Raw genomic sequence first — 16,190 nt, 5'->3', positions numbered from 1 at the left:
TATTGCACTCATCCTTCCGCGATCGCGTGTGTGTGTGTGTGTGTATGTGCATGCGCCCGTTATATTTATGGACAGTTCCGATATCGTTCATCTTGCGAAGTACGCTTGGGTTGGATGCACTCTTGCAGTCGCTTGAAAAAATAGAGGACGGCGTTGAATAAAATAAAGCAGAAATTATAAGCTCGTTCGACGTTCATCGATCGATGCAACTATACCAAGTCGTATGAATTATATCGACATTTACTCGAATGCGATTACGTCATTTAATGCGAATTTTGCTCTTGAATCAATTAAGTTTCCACACGTGGATGCTCGACAGTACACATATGATGCAATTGATGTATGTATAATGACTTGCAAATGTTCGCATGACGCTACGATATAAAGCGAAAATAAAGATTTAGTTTTAGATATATAATGCATTTGAAGAGCGATACAAAAATAACATTCAGGCACGCTATTTTAGAGTAAAAAATTTACGTGTTTATTGCAGTTTTGAAAGAATCATTTATTAATATGAAAAATTTAGACTGGTGTTTCATAAATTTTGCCGCGATCTTTCTTACCATCAATGCCCTTGGACCTTATGCCTCGAGTGTTTGGGCGAAATGTCAGTAGATAGCGCTGAGCTTCGATCCTGCAGCAATAGCTCCCTCTAGCTGAATCGCCGTGAACTGCAAGGACCGGTGTAGTACCCCGGCGACCACGTGCTCCGTTGTATCGTTCGAAGCAGGGGAAAAGAAGAAAGAGACACAGCTGGCCGTTCTCGTCTCTCTCTCTCTTTCTCTCTCCCCGCTTAGGCAAGTAGGGGAACGCTTTATAGCCGTTTCTATCGGGCGCTGGAGAAGGGATGGATTCCTCATCGATCATTGCTTGGGCTCTCCCACCATTCATGTCGTATTATACGAGCTCTCGAGAGCCGCACATGGTCTATCCTTTTTTTCATTTATTTACACGGCTCGGCGAGCCGTGGATCCAAGAGAGATAGAGACTGTGTGTAACCCCACCCCCGCAGTCTCGCGCTCACACACACACACGCGCATACACACTGCACACATGCTCGATTTTCTCTTCGCCTCCCACTATCGCACGGCAAATATGTATAGTCGTGCAAAGTGAGCTGAGCCTCTACGAGTGGTGGCGGTAGCGAAGACTATCACGAGGTCTTGAGGCCTACCTCTTTTATATTTATGCGCCGGCTCGCGCTCCGAAAGGTTTAATTTTGCTCGTTTGTTATTTCGAATATAAATGCAAATATATATGTTTGTTTGCGCGCGCGCTCATTTATGTCATGTGTTTTTTTTGCCGTCGGTGTGAACACGCGCAGCAGCAGCTTCGAATGCTTCGTTTGCCAGTTTTGCGTTTGCCAGAAATTTCGCAGTCGCAAACGACGACTCGAAGAGTGAAAATTTGATCGATCACGATGCCAAGTGTTGTGTGCAAATTTATTAGCGTTTCTTTGTGATAAAGCGTTCGTATTCGGAATTTGAATGCAGCACCTGTTGAAGTGCGACGATGTAATACCCATAAACATATGAGTGAGCCAGAGAATCATCTTGCGAGTTCAAGAACTATAGTAAAAAAGTTAAAAGTGCCGGAGAGTTTGTTGTCGGTAGTGCAGAAGAACGACGATGTTATCCTTTTGCCTCGAAACAAGTGGAAATGTCCCGATGACGTCCGACTGACAGCTGATGCGCCGCGCGCGCCATCAACGCCAAGTAGACAAGATCTCGCGTTGATCAGCCGGTTCGTACCTGATATTTTATTTACTCTGTCGTGTACGACTCTCATCTTTGACAATCTTTGACGACTTTGACAATCTTTATACCTTCACTTCTTACCGTACCTGTTACACTTCAATTTTGAAATGTGCAAATCACAATTATTTTATATTTATGTGCTAAATCAAGTACAGTTAAAATTCAATAAATTGCAGTGCTATGCATAAATCATACTTTTAACATCCGAAAAAACGTTGATTCAACTTGAAAAATTTCAATAAGAAAGTACCAACCTTACTGTCGAAAAGTATATGTATTACACACTGCTACGGCTTTCATTCGATTGAGGTGTCGAGCAGTATAAGCACATGCACACATTAAGGCTCGGAGTTTATCAGCTCGTAAAAGCGCGTTAATGCATAAAAATAGCAAAATGTTTCTACTGTGTATGTGAGAGCCCCCGTCACGGCTAGCACTCGTAGCGCAAAAATGCGCTCTAATATGGTCTTATAATATGCCGTGCTCACGCCATGCAATATGCGCTATAAAGGCTCGCATAGATATTGCGGTCACGAGAGCATAAATCAAAACGCCTACGTCACTCTTTTTGTGTGTATGCGTTCGTATGTTTGGACATGTATGTACATACGTGAGAACAAATGTAACTATTAGTATGTCTGAATATATCATTACTTGAAGTACATATTTGCACTAAATGTACTCCCTAAAAATTCTATCTGAAAGTTTCTACTTTTTCATACAAATATTTTTCTGTTTTGATCACCCTAGAGTCTTCTGAAACGTTACTTTGACTCCTATTTTACTTTAGGAATTAGCTGCCTGTAAAGCTGTAAAGACTTTATTTTAATAAAATAAATTTTCTGATTTTCTGGACAAGTATGAATTTTATTTCCAAGAGCGAAATAAAATTTTTAGTTGAATAATTACGATTGATTCATAGAGTGGTTCAATAATATATTAATTACAAAAATCATTTTGATCATTTCATGCATTAAAATATTAGCACTATAATAAAATCTAATTAGATGTAATTTTTTTTTGTTTCAGGTAAGTTTTATTTTGCGAATTACAAGGATTTTCGATGTATATCCCTGGTGTATACGTGAGTCTGCTAGTACACAAAAATCAGCAAGTCAGCACAATCTTTCTTACAAAATTTCAGATTGCAGCGAGATTTTATAATGTTATATGCACATGACATGTGTACTTATGACAATCTTTTATTGTTGTAAGAGTGTTTTTGCGATGGTTAATTATTATGAAAAAAGTTATATTTAGGCTTCCTTCTTACTCAAGACGTTAATAGTGGAATTTGATATTTTAAACTTGCAGCTTTTATGTATTGTAAAGTAATTTTTCATGCATGTAAATAGTTAATGAGCAAAAACTTTATTGCTCAGGGAAAACTGTCGATTTAATCCTTATCATTACATGACGCTAACAGATACATCTTTTTTTTATTTAAAATAACAAACTGCTTTCATATTTAAAATAACAAACCATCCGAATGAAAAATTCAATATGATAAAACTTCATTTTTTTCTTGTCATATACAACGTTAGAAAGTTTAAGTAGTCTGAAAAAACTAATTCCATGGATTCCAGTGAATTAATTTTTTTTGTAATGACAATGACATTTTTGCTCTTTTTTTACTGGCATATTTGATTGTTCCTTCCAATAATTTTTAAGCGCGTGGAAAAATAAATTACATGCGAAATGCATCGAAGCTGTAAATTTAAAAGGTCAAATTAAACTGAGAAAGGCCTGTGTGAGCCGAGTCAAAAAATATGCATTCTTTTTTAATTACCCATATACACAGCGACAATAGTAAAACGTGAGGCAATCGTGCGATTATATCTTAGCATTTTGTTGGATACGTCTTGAATATATCCGGTCGCGCTCTTGAGAATCAAACGCGATGCAAGAGTGAATGTCGAGATTGCGGCACGCACAAGTTCGCTCTTGTCGCTTTTTTCGAATCGCTCTGATCGCGGTGTCAGTTTTATGCTCCAAAGTCAAATGTATCCTTGACATGGCTTCGTATCATATCAAGCTGACTGATCTCCTCAATAAAAACTAGAACCGTATAGTAACTTAATAAATAGGGATTGCAGTAACTTCGAGTAGATATTTAATAAAATGTTTCCTGTCATTATAAAAAGGGGTACAAATTTCGAATAAAATGAACATAATAAATCATTTTTTTATTTTCCGAGTTTTGACGCTTTTATCGCGTTCTATTTCTTGCAATTAGATAAGTTTACAATAATTGTAACATTTTTTTGATTCGTACAAATAAATTATTGTTAAAGTATATAGTTTATTATTTATTATTTTATTTATCAGCCCTGATAATTTCAGAATTTCAGAATTTTATGATTAATTTACAGTTAGATAAAATATGACAGAATTTGGATATCTGTGAGTGTTTACTTGAAATAGGTACTTTTTAGATTGTATTCATTGACACGTGCGTGAATATTATTGCATACCAGGGTAGTAAAAAGCGCAAACCTTTTGCACGCCGACGCAAGCATCTTGTATTGCCTGTATCGCATTGTTTGCACCGTTTAAATTAAAGATGTACGCGTGTGAACGTGACTTTTTGTTAATGACTCAAGCAGCTCGTATATAAAGGCAATGTGCTTAGAGAATTTAAACGTTTAAGGATAGAGAGAAAAAGTCTTGAGTGACGCGCGTGTGATGAGGATCTGTCGCGAAAAAGAAAATTGGCTGCAAGATAGTCAGTAATTAGTAACTTCTGCTTCCTCATTATACGATCAAATGTGCTTTAACTTTTTTTATTTTGAAATTTTCAAATAACGATGGATGTAATTGTACGCCTTTACCAATTATGGCGTCTTGATTTATTTTATTTTTTATATATATTATTTTAAAGCACGTATCACGCTGCACAAGCGTTTAAATTCATTATCGACGACATTTTCCGTTTTACGGTTCATGTACGGTTTAGCATGAGAAGTTCAACGTTTGCGGTTATTTTTCGTTGAAAAAACACGCTTATGCACCTAAACGCAGAAATATCGCAGAAGTATCGATTTTGCAAGGCCGACGCGCACGAAAAACATCGCGGTACGTCGCAAGGAGCTGCGGTGTCGTCACGACGTGGCCTATTGACTGCCGCATGTACATAAAGCCACGCTGAACCGACTTTTCTGCTCCTTTTCTCCTTGGCGCGCAAAGAGCCAGGCTAAAAAGGCATCTCCGCGACGACTGCAACACACACGAAGTCGAGAGAAGAAGCAGCAACAGCAGCAGCAACGAACAGGCATTCGCATACCACAAAAGTCTCTCTCTTCTCTTCTCTCTCTCTCTCTCTCTCTCTTTCTCTCTTTTCTGCTCTTGTATACATCTGCGTGTCTGTATGTTCTTTTCTCTCTCCCTTTCTCTCTTGTAAAACTTAGAGATGTTCCCATAAGACTGAGAGAAAGAGGTCCTTTTTTTATTCGTATATATCTGTGCTTGTGTGAGCATACTTATACACACATACAAACTTTATTCGATATATCGGGGCGAGCCAGCGATGCTTTTGTGGCCCCGCTAGCGATAGAACTGCCAGCTTATTGCCATACAAACGTCCAAGACGTTTACATACACCAAATTATATGCATATAAGCTGTCAACTTTTTTCTTTTTCAAACTAAATACGTACGAGGGTAGTGAATATTTTTGTATGCTTTGGCGTTTGTTTTGGTTGAGCTTTTGCCAGAATTTTTATCCGCACGGCAATTTGATCAGTTAAAAATTATTCGTATTTTTGAAAGATTCGAACACTACCTCGCAAGTTTTGAGTCCAATCAGCATTTGACTAATCAGATTTCATCTGTAAATAATCTGAGAAACAAATATACGCATACGCGAGATTTTTTATACTAAAATATTACCAGAAGGTTAAAAAATTTGCTACCTTGGAAAAAAGTTCATTGAAAAGTTTAAGACTATTGTTTTTCCAGTATCTTATGGTTAAAACTTATGATGAAACACATGTTTAGGGATAATATTACTTGAACTAGAAAAAAAATTGATTGGTCGTAAAAACCCCAAGTACATGGACACTAGACAGGCTTGAAATACTTTGGAAGTAATACCTCAAAGTCGGTAAAGCAGAACTGATGCTTTACCATGTAATGACACAACTTACCATCCTAATTTTCTGTATCAAGTGTTGTCATCTGTGACGTACGATACATTAATGGGCATCCACAACATTTTAGCTTAAAACGTTTTCAAATCAATTTTCTTTAACGTTGAAATGTTTGTCAAGAATCATAATTTTTTTCGCGGAAGTAATGAACCACCTTAATATTTAATCATGGAATTGTCTATTGGATTTATGAATGTAAATATAAACGAGCATCATTAATGCAATTTAAAAAAAAAAATAAAGTTCACGATAAATCACTGCGGAAAAGATCGGGCGAGTCCGGAGCTACGTAATGCGTGATCTCTGTCACGCGCTACATATAGCTTTTTCTCGGCTGCGAAAATCTCGGGCGCATCGTACGTAGAGCCATGCCTCGCGCGAACCACGTATATAAGACGAGCACAGCTTACATAAAAAGGATGGCGCGCAAATGCATACCGCAGCTCGTCTGACGTACTAACAGCTCGACTCAACAAAGTGCACTAGGCAGAGAGAGAGAGAGAGGGAGGCTGCGCGAAATATTCGCACTGCGCTTCTCTCTCGCTGACCACGGCACCATATAGAGAGGGAAATGGCGATCGCGGCGCGATTATGCTGCACAAGTAACGGCCCTTGCACCGTCCGCGATCGCAGTTCTCTCTCTCTCTTTCTCTGTATGTGTGTGTGTGTGTGTATGCTTGTAAGAGGAGCGAGCTGCAGCTCGAGCAATGCATCTTCTGTGGACCCGTGACATTGTCGGCTAATCGCGCGACAATCTACCGTGCTCGCACCGAGAGTCTCTTTGCTCTTGGCTCCCGCACCTATATAAACACACACACACACACACATTTTGCTCAGAGAGATATGTATACAGGAAGAATCGCGCGCAACGTGTGTGTGTGTGTGTTTACTCTCCTGTGCTAGCAAAGAGCAAGAAAAAAAAGAAAAAGAAGACTGGCTCGTTCGATAACTCGCGAACGCACGCGTGGAAAAAAAAGACGAGCAGCTTAAAATACAACACCACAATCGTATAATTAGGTGTCTACGTACAGATCTCGACATGCTATAGCACTTGTATTTATGTATATATATGCAGCGCGCGAGCTGCGCCGAGGATCACACGCGTTACATACCCGCGCGCAAGGCCCGAGAGTCCATTGCCGTCGCGCGCATTGTACGCGCTCGCGAGCGTGTTGAAAAGACGCATTGCGACGCAAAGAGAACGTCTCAGGCCTTTTTTTCCTTCGCTTTGACTCGGCTATATCTAAACCTCATCTCGCCCTGGGTCGTTTACCCAATGCGCCTTCTCCTGGCGTTGAGACGCACTTCCGGATACGCGATCGTACTTGATATCGCTCGCTTTCCGAGATTCTGCGCGATTATGACGATTCGACGCGCTGCTCGCCGATGATCGGTACATAGGAATCGTTTCAAAACGAAGCGAGTGAAAAGAGGCGAGGAATAATTAATGTCCTTTTCCGATGCTGCTCTCTTCTTATAAGCTGCGCGAGGACGTGTGTGTCCGTGTGCGAGTAACCCTTTTGAATTTACGGGCTGGTACTGTATGGCAAGCAAACGAGTGAATGATCACGCTGTTCACTCGTATGCATGTATATGCGTACTTCTTCATTACCTTTTCTCCTTCTCTCTATCTTTTTCCACATACGCACGAAGAAAGATTAATTCGTGCAGAACAAATTTGTCCGTTACTAAATGAGATTGTACAAGTGTAATGCAGTCGATTATCGCTGCAGATAATAAATTTTCGATTAATCGTTAACGCCGATTACTTATCTCAATTATTTTCGATGTAAACATCTAAATCTATCAATTTCTATACAAAATGTCAACAATTGATTTGATGGATTGTTAACAAAATAACTATATTGCAAAGATCACAATTGCAGTGTTTTATAACTAAAATATTTTCTTATCGGTCAATCGCGTTAATTACACTTAAATTTCTTATAATTTAAATACTTTCAAACACTCGTGAATCATCCAACCATTATGTTGCAATTAAAAAAAATCGATATCTTGCTTTCTTAGTAATGCAACAATTGAAAATTACAATTTTATTTTAAGATAGTGCTTTGATTACTGGTTGATCACTTCGATGATTTTTATTCATAAAAAAAAATAAAAAGGGGTGATACTTTTTGCGTAGTACGGCTCATTATCAATAATAAATGAAAAATAATTCGTACTTACCGACCGAAATTCCTAAAATTTTGTTCCCATGCAAATAGTCTCACCGAAAAACCTATATAAGCGCGTTATTTCAGCTACGTACGCGATTTTGCGAGAGGTCCTGTGTGTGCACGATTCATTAGAGTAAACATGCTGCTGACAGTAAGAATATAGCCAACGCACATAAACTTTATACACAAGGTGTATATTGCCGCAGGAAGAACCAAACAGTGCAGGCAAAATAAATCGAATTCCTATTACGATGGCGACAAAATCCAGGCACATTCTTACATACACACGCGCGGCTGGCTTCGCAATGTTTGTCGCACGCAATAACGTTCACCAATTCTCGCTAAATCTTTCAAGAGATTCGGTTTGACATTCAGGTTTTACGCAGGTGATTTTACACTAATTTCGGATGTGGGATAAACCCTGCTACCAGTGTCCCTATGAAATCAGAAATACGTACCTAGACATTGCATCGGTGGATGCCTCTGTAGAAGGGCTTTGGTTTCATTCTCGTATGCTTAAACCTGACCACCATCACCTTATCCACCAAATAATTATCAGTGGTACAGAGACCGTTTTTCAACCTTAATTGGGAAATAATCAGCTCTTGCCTGTGGTTCTCACAACTATAGACCTGATAAAAGGCGAATACCAACCTTTGAGCCTAACTTCCTCAGTATGGGCTGGAGAGTGTTTGGTCAATAGTCTTCCATTCTTGCATTAACCTGATGTCACAGTTCCAAGACGAAACCATTTATTCATTATTTGTAAAATTTTCTCGGTTTGTCCCGCTTACAGAGCAACCTCTGTATAGCCGAGGATTGAGCTCATTGAAGGGTCATTACCATCGCCAATTAAATTTAATCAATTACCTTTTTGCCTTCAAGCTCAAAGAGATACCTTTTTGCATTGGAGCGATGTTAAAAGTTATTAGCAATTGTTGCATATGCAATCCGTATAGCTCAGGTGTGTGGTAGTCGAACTGGATGCGATAACTGGGCTTGCTCGTGATTTTGTGGGTCGACGACATCCCTTGCAGCAATTCAAGCCTTATCGAGCTTCTTCTTGAATTCACCATGAACCCTTTCTTGCATTTTGATCGCTTCCTTTTCATTCGTACGTAAATGTAGTATAACTAAAATTCAATATCTATATCGTACAAAACGCATCTAAGCAAAGTTTGGTTTGTTACCGACATTGTTACATGCATATTTCGCATACGTGAATACACACGCGATTTTATCAAAATCGTCTTTTTTGCGCTATATATGCTTGTATCCAGAGCACGTGGTTATACTTATATATAAAGCTTCACATGATATAGCTGCAATAATTTGGAACTCGATGCAAAACTCGCGTGGCTCGCCGTTTCGCCGAAAAGCGGCGCAAATAAGACGGTCTACTGCGGATCGCTGGTTGGAACTTTATTCCAGTGCCAGCGTAGGCCCTGCGCGCACCTGCGGATACGTGCGCCACACGTATACAGACGTACAAGGCTCACCTATACACACTCGCGTTTATAGAACGTCGGTGCAGCGCTGGTGGTGGTGGCGGCGGCATCGTGACGCTCCTGTACGAACACGAGTTACAGCCACAAATCACGCGATCTGTAATTGGCATAGGCCAGACTGTGTGTGCAGCTTATATGTGTATAAGGGAGGTGCGTGTACGTGTGTACACGTGTATATAGTTGAGGCAGACTCGGCGGAGGAAGAAGGCTAAAAATGGAAGAGCACGGTGGCAAATAACGGAGTTTCTATATGTGTGCTCGCGAGGGGTTGAAGTTAGGACTAGGCTCCTGCCACGCATGCACCTTGTACCTACGTATAGAAGCCAGCGGCGGCTCATCGGGAGGGCGATATATAGGCCGAACTCTGCGTGTTTCATCGATGGCTTATCTTTAATTACACGCGGCCCTGTGCGCGAGCGCCTACGTATATACCTACCCTACGTACGTGCAAGCTGCCTTAGAAAAATGAGGAAGGAATAAGAGCGTGTCACGACTATTGTATTATAGTATATATTATTACGTTTTCTGACTAAGTAGATTCAGCTAAAAAATTGGAGCTCGAACATTAATATTCGTAGATGCTCGTATTTTACAATATGTATGTTCGGGCACTATGAACCCTAAGAAGTATTGGATATTGATAAAAATCGACTAGGATTGATACGCTCACTTTCTATTTCCAACGCCCTTTTTGCTACATTACAGGTGACGTTGAAAATATTGAAATATTGAAAAAATTCTCCATTTATTGGCCAGATTCAATGCGTTCTGTATCAAAGATAGTAAACCTACCTTGCCGAGAAAACATCGAAAAAATTGAACTCGATAAACGGCTAGTCGATAAAATCAATTATTGCACAACAATGCAACGTCTGTATCGTAACAACGAGCTATACGTAGCATCGGCCAAGCTGCCACATGGTGAGCTTAGCATCGAGAGGGCGTAAATTGCAGCTCGCAATAACTGACAGACCCATCATACTGGTACGCAGTCAAAAGAAAGAGGCATTCCGTATTATGTATGAGCCTGGCTTATCTCGAGAAATCAGTACTGCAGTTTAAATGCCGCGCACAGGTGAGCGCGCCGTATACCAACTGCTCCTTTTTGACTGCCGACTTGTCTCATTTTTTCTGGCGATTGCGTGTTATTTGCGGTAAATATAATCTATGTTCGAAGTATTAGCCACTTCACTTATTTAAAAAAGTAAAACTTTTTGACAATGTAAATTAATTGTAGAATAATCCGTACGAGGGAAAAATTTACAATAAAATATTTATAATGTTAAGCGTAGAACCCTGAGAGAGTAGCAAATAACTGTAAATGTATTGCTAGAGGACTTTGTCATGGTAAATGTGCTTGACGCAATAGCGAGGGTACGCAAACCTTGGCTTGCACAACGCTGCATGAGACATCTCTCAGCGATCTTGTGCAAAAATATTTAAATTATTCCACGCTTCTTCGATCGAGAGCAAAAAGAGCCTACGCCACACTGTTAGAGATGAAAAAAAGCGACTAGCCAGTTTTCGCGCCAACGTTTTTGCGTCTTCTGTTTTTTTTTTTTTTTTTTTTACCGAACGTCTCGACAGAGTCGCGCGTGGCGGCAATTTTCCACGCTGCATATACGCTTGGGTTTATAATGCGCGGCGTTGATACACTGTCAATGCTATATTCATGCGAACCGAGCGCATAAAAGTTTTGCAATAGCTATATACTCTCGCGCGGCTCTAATGTAATTGACGATCGGTGACCTTCCCATCGCGCGCAGCTACTATACGCGCGTGCAAGAGAGCCGAGAGAGCCGATCGTGAAAGGTAAATCTCCGCGCACGCGGCGCATTGAGTGCGCGCACACGGAGGCCGCCGTGCAGCAGTTGCAGCGCGTACGGATCGCAGGCTCTATATGCTATTATCGTGCTATCGTTCCCGAGTCGCGCCTGAGTTGGATTATGTTGTGTAGCATATAGTAGGCATTAGCGAAAAGAGAATTAGCTTATTTCGGTATTATCGACTAAAAATCGTTTTGAAACATTTTTGATAAACTCGCGGTGTCCATTAACGATGAATATCGTTGTTTAATACGTGATCGCATTTTATGGTATCAATTTATCGAGTGATTATAGATTTCACAATTATATATTTTTCAATTGCGAATATTTATGTTTATTCAATTGAAGTCTTTTTACACGACATCGGAGAATCCTAACATCTTTCCGATCGCCTCATAAACTGATTATGCCAGCTCGGAGAGATCAGAGCTTTGATAGTATTTAAGTTTGCAACTGGTTGCATCGTTCGATGCTATATTACTAAAATTGGTATATATAAGTGACGGTACAAAAAGCGAGCCGCTTGCCGATCGAGCGCGTGTATTATACACATACATTTTGTGCGCGAGTTCGCATATATAATAGACGCCAGGTAGGCAGCTGCTACGTGTATACGTGAACGCGCGAGGACGAAAGAGCGTGTGCGAGTATATGGCTTACAAATGTGAGAGCAAGAGGCATTGCCTATATTTGCGGAGTGGCGATTATTCCCCGCCGAATCGAATAGAGGATTAAATTCCCGTGACCCGTGCACGCGCGCGCTCGAGAGCTTGGAGCAGCAGCAGCTCTGAGGCCTTACAGCAGCCAGTCGCATGCATATGTATTGCTGCGTTTGTCAGCGCCCCGTTGTATTTGTATGTGTTTACGCCGCCGTTTATGTGTGTCTGTCTCAGGTTTCAATGCTGCGAAACAATTTCTTCGATATCAATTCACTCCTATGCGTTTGTATGCATTTGAAAATCGAAGTGGCACAGCCAATACGCTTCAATAAATGAATTATCATTTGCCTGCTGCATTATTATATTTACTCGAACGCGTTTCTACCTGCGCACCGGCTCGACTATTCTTCTCGATACTCCTCATTCCTGCAAAATAATTTCCTTTTTTGCCACGGGCTATCGCGAGTCCCTGCTATATACGTATCCTAGCTCGAGGCTAATTTATTTCCTTCAGCCTCATACTCGCGGAGTATTTAGTCGTTGGAACGACGGAAAAATATACTGCTCAGGCGGCCGCGGCGGTCCGAGCAATTTGCCTGTGAGCCGACGAGCCCGCGCTGCATATTACTCGTGGGTGGTTCGAAAGACTCCTTTATGTATACACGTATACGTACACTCGGGGTGTAGGATTGGCTCAGCGCGCTGACACTTGACGGATGACGAGGCGGCCTGGCGTGGCCTTTCGGCTTACATATACCAACGCACGCTCGTATTCCCCTCTTTGGGCTTGTATATATGTACGCGGCTTGTATGCGCGCACGATGTGCCGGCCCAAAGCATCTCACGAGCTGCCGAGAGACGCATCCATTATTATTTCGTTCTTTAAGGTTTCTAAATGGCGAAAATACGAGCTCGCGAATAGACAGAGAAAGAGGCCCGTGTGTTGTAACGGGATTATTAACTAAAGTGGCTACATAATTCATAAACGTCTCTTGATATCCCTATTCTAGCTGTTCTCTCTCTCTCTCTCTCTTTTGAGCGCGCTTATACTATTTCTCTTTCTCATTCTTTCTTGAGCATTTATTATATGCGCCGAATCCTTTTTCTTCTCACGATGGGTTATCCGTTGGTATGGATGCTATTTTTGCAGATGGTGAATAATGGTGTTTTAGAGCTCTTGAAAATATTTTTTTAATTATTCGACTATAATTATAGCCATTTATTAAAGAAATTTTTCTCCCTCAAAAATGCTGAATGCTTTCAATCGAGATCCAGTTTAATAACACGCTTTGAATAAGAAATTATGAAAATACAGGTGCACACTGCACGTATGGATCGATTAAAAAATACTATAATTTTTGTTTGTTATATTATTTAAATTTTTGTATCTTAGCCTGACGCACATGGCTTGTATTTCTGATTCGTGGAATTCGTTCATCTTCATATTATTATTGTAACAATTCTTTCATTCTGGATTTAAATTATTGAAGAAATATAGCGATAAATCGTTTTTACCCAGATAATTTTCAGTTGCATCTAAAACTAATCGTCGCGGCGAAAAACGTTGGTAAGGAGCTCACATATGCGCATTGGCGGTGTACACACATACCGAGGTTTATCGAGATTCTTAATCTTGACCGAGCTGTACAAACGTCAGATGGAAATCTGTTGCAATGCGCACGTGTGCACGTGCATACACACACATATACATACGTATATAAAACTGCACCGAGATAGAGGGAAGGTGCTATATGTATATAGTTAGTCGGGAGCGTTTGCTCGGCGGTGGTTGTTGCGCACGGCTCGCTAGAAAAGATCTGCAGAAATCTCGCCACCATCTTGAGCTACACTTGTCTCCTTTCCTTGGCCGTTATCGCCTCGATCTTGCAAATTAACGCGACTTTCTTTGTGAAAGAGGGAGAGGGACAAGATTAAACACATACGTATATATACAGCCGAGTGATCTCGCTCGAGCACGCGTCTAACGTGTAAATTATTTTGCTCGTTTGCCATCGTGAAGGATGTATATTTAATTACTTTGTATTCATACGAGATTTTAGTCAAGTATTTCTCGCTTGCGAAATTATGAAAGTCTGGTGTGAAAAGTCCAGAGATATTGTCGGCCTTTAGTGCTCGTTATTCAACGTTTTCTTTTCATAAATCAACGAATGTTTAAGAAAAGCGTTTTATTTTACAAAAGTTGTATGATTATTTTCAAAGAAAATCAACCATCAACCCGGTTGACAAATATGTTATAGAAGCAGGCTTAATTGCTTTGCAGTTCCATCTATTCGTTACCCATAGGATACATCGTGTTTCCATTCCCCTCTGATTTGTTCTTTTTAAAAAATCGTTCACCTCAGGACTATAATAAATGTCCAAGCTGGCTTCAGTGAACTCGAGCGAAACAGCCACGACTTCGTTCTATTAGGTGAAGTAATTTTCGCGCCTATAACATGCATAGACATGGAAAATGCCCCCACGTGGCTACTCGGCTCGAAGCTGTCGCAGCAGCAGAACCTCGCGGTGTTGCAGCAGTATACGTATAGAGTATAATGCGGTCCATAGCAACGCACGCGATAAAATCTCCAACTCGCGCTCCGTGGTAGCATCAGCACTTCTCGCATTCGTAGCGTAGCTCGCGCGCGCGCGTATCACTGTTTTATGCGCGAGAAACGTACGAGCTAATTGGTCTCATACTTATACCCCTGGCTCTTTTCATTCCGCGCGTCGTTGTTTTTATTTGTTGCTGCTCCTTTCGCTCATATAAACATACACGTACATACTTACATACACAGAGGTATGAAAAGTCGGATGGATTCTCCTTGCTCTCTGTCTCTCTCTGTCTCTCTCTCTCTCTTTCTCTGCCTCTCGCTCTCTTTCTCTCGGGCCCTTTTTTCGCTGCAGTGCGGGCTGCTTTCTGTGAAAGACTATAAGGTATGAATTACAGCTCCTCGCTCGAGCTCGGTGTATGCTGAATATTACTACCTGTCGGAGATGAAGCTGCAGCCAGCAGCAGCAGCAGCAGCTCTGCCGACGGAGGCATTATTTATTCCTGCCCCCTTGATCCTCAACTCGGGTAATCGCCGAGACGTCAACTCGTTCAGTCGATCGCTGCTACCTTCTGACTGCCTTTCTTGCTCTCCGCGTTTGTATTCGTCGTTTCTTCTTCTGAGCTTCCCTGCGAGACTCGCCGGGCACCGATTTTGGGCTCAACTTTTTTTCATCTATTTTATAATAATAACAAACCCGTTCAGATAAGGGAGAGAGTGTAAAAGAGTGAATCAAACTAATCGATTTCTCGATAATTTGCTCGAACTATCACTAATTAATGTAATTTCGAGAGTATATATTTTGACGAGTTTGAGAAAACGCAACTAACTCTGTGTAACAAGTTAGTTATGATTTATAGCTTTAAGTACATAATAGGAAGGTGCAATCATGCATATAATCGAGAGTAGCAGCTGCAAACATTTCTGGCCATTGATTGGTGGTCTTCGATATGATAAAAAAAAAAAATGAAACGCAACAAAATAAATGTTTTGCCTTGATTGAAAAACAATCGAGAATAACCGATCAATCGAATTTCGAGTCACATTGACAAAGCATTGAAAAAATCATTTACTTCGAGAGAGCAGTAGAGAAACATCCCTGTTATATTCGTTGGAACAATAAATAAATCCCACGCCGTTTCCGAAATGGCTGCTGCTGCTGCCGCGAAGCGAGGCAGCGCGAGCCGTCGACAAAGTTATAAAAGGATAATTTATTTGGCATTGTTCGGAGTCGGTCTTCCTCTCGATCTCTCTTTATCCTCTTTTTCCTAGCGGCACGTCGAAAAACAAATTCAGTCCTCTTTGCTGAACAATCAGCGGCTTCGCTTGAGCGAGAAAATATACAAAGGCGAAAGCCGGCCACCAAATCGACTTTTAACCGACCGATCGAGTATATCTTTCTTTTCTACTCGCAACGTCGTCGTCGTCGTCGTCGCGCGCGCGAGCCGCTCAATCGCTTCGAGAATGCAACAAGCGCGCGAGCGCAATAAAAAAATAAGAGAAGTAAGTAAAAAAGCTTATGGGAGCGAGCGAGTAGCGACCGTTGCAGTTGCTCTGC

General features: G+C 40.9%; 1 protein-coding gene across 1 annotated transcript in view; it reads left to right on the top strand.

Moving 5' to 3' along the window:
- Positions 1-1,632: 1,632 nt before the first annotated feature.
- LOC106649317 (homeotic protein antennapedia-like) overlaps positions 1,633-16,190 on the top strand; it is a 79,545-nt gene continuing 64,987 nt past the window's right edge. The window contains exon 1 of the mRNA XM_014366670.2: positions 1,633-1,746. The gene's annotated coding sequence lies outside the window, so the exon portion shown is untranslated. The remainder of the gene's footprint in view (positions 1,747-16,190) is intronic.

This window comes from Trichogramma pretiosum, unplaced genomic scaffold (assembly GCF_000599845.2).
Source record: "Trichogramma pretiosum strain Unisexual culture from Peru unplaced genomic scaffold, Tpre_2.0 scaffold87, whole genome shotgun sequence".
NCBI classification, from domain to species: domain Eukaryota; kingdom Metazoa; phylum Arthropoda; class Insecta; order Hymenoptera; family Trichogrammatidae; genus Trichogramma; species Trichogramma pretiosum.
The sequence above is the reverse complement of the archived record's forward strand: the minus strand, read 5'-3'. Positions and strand labels throughout refer to the sequence as shown.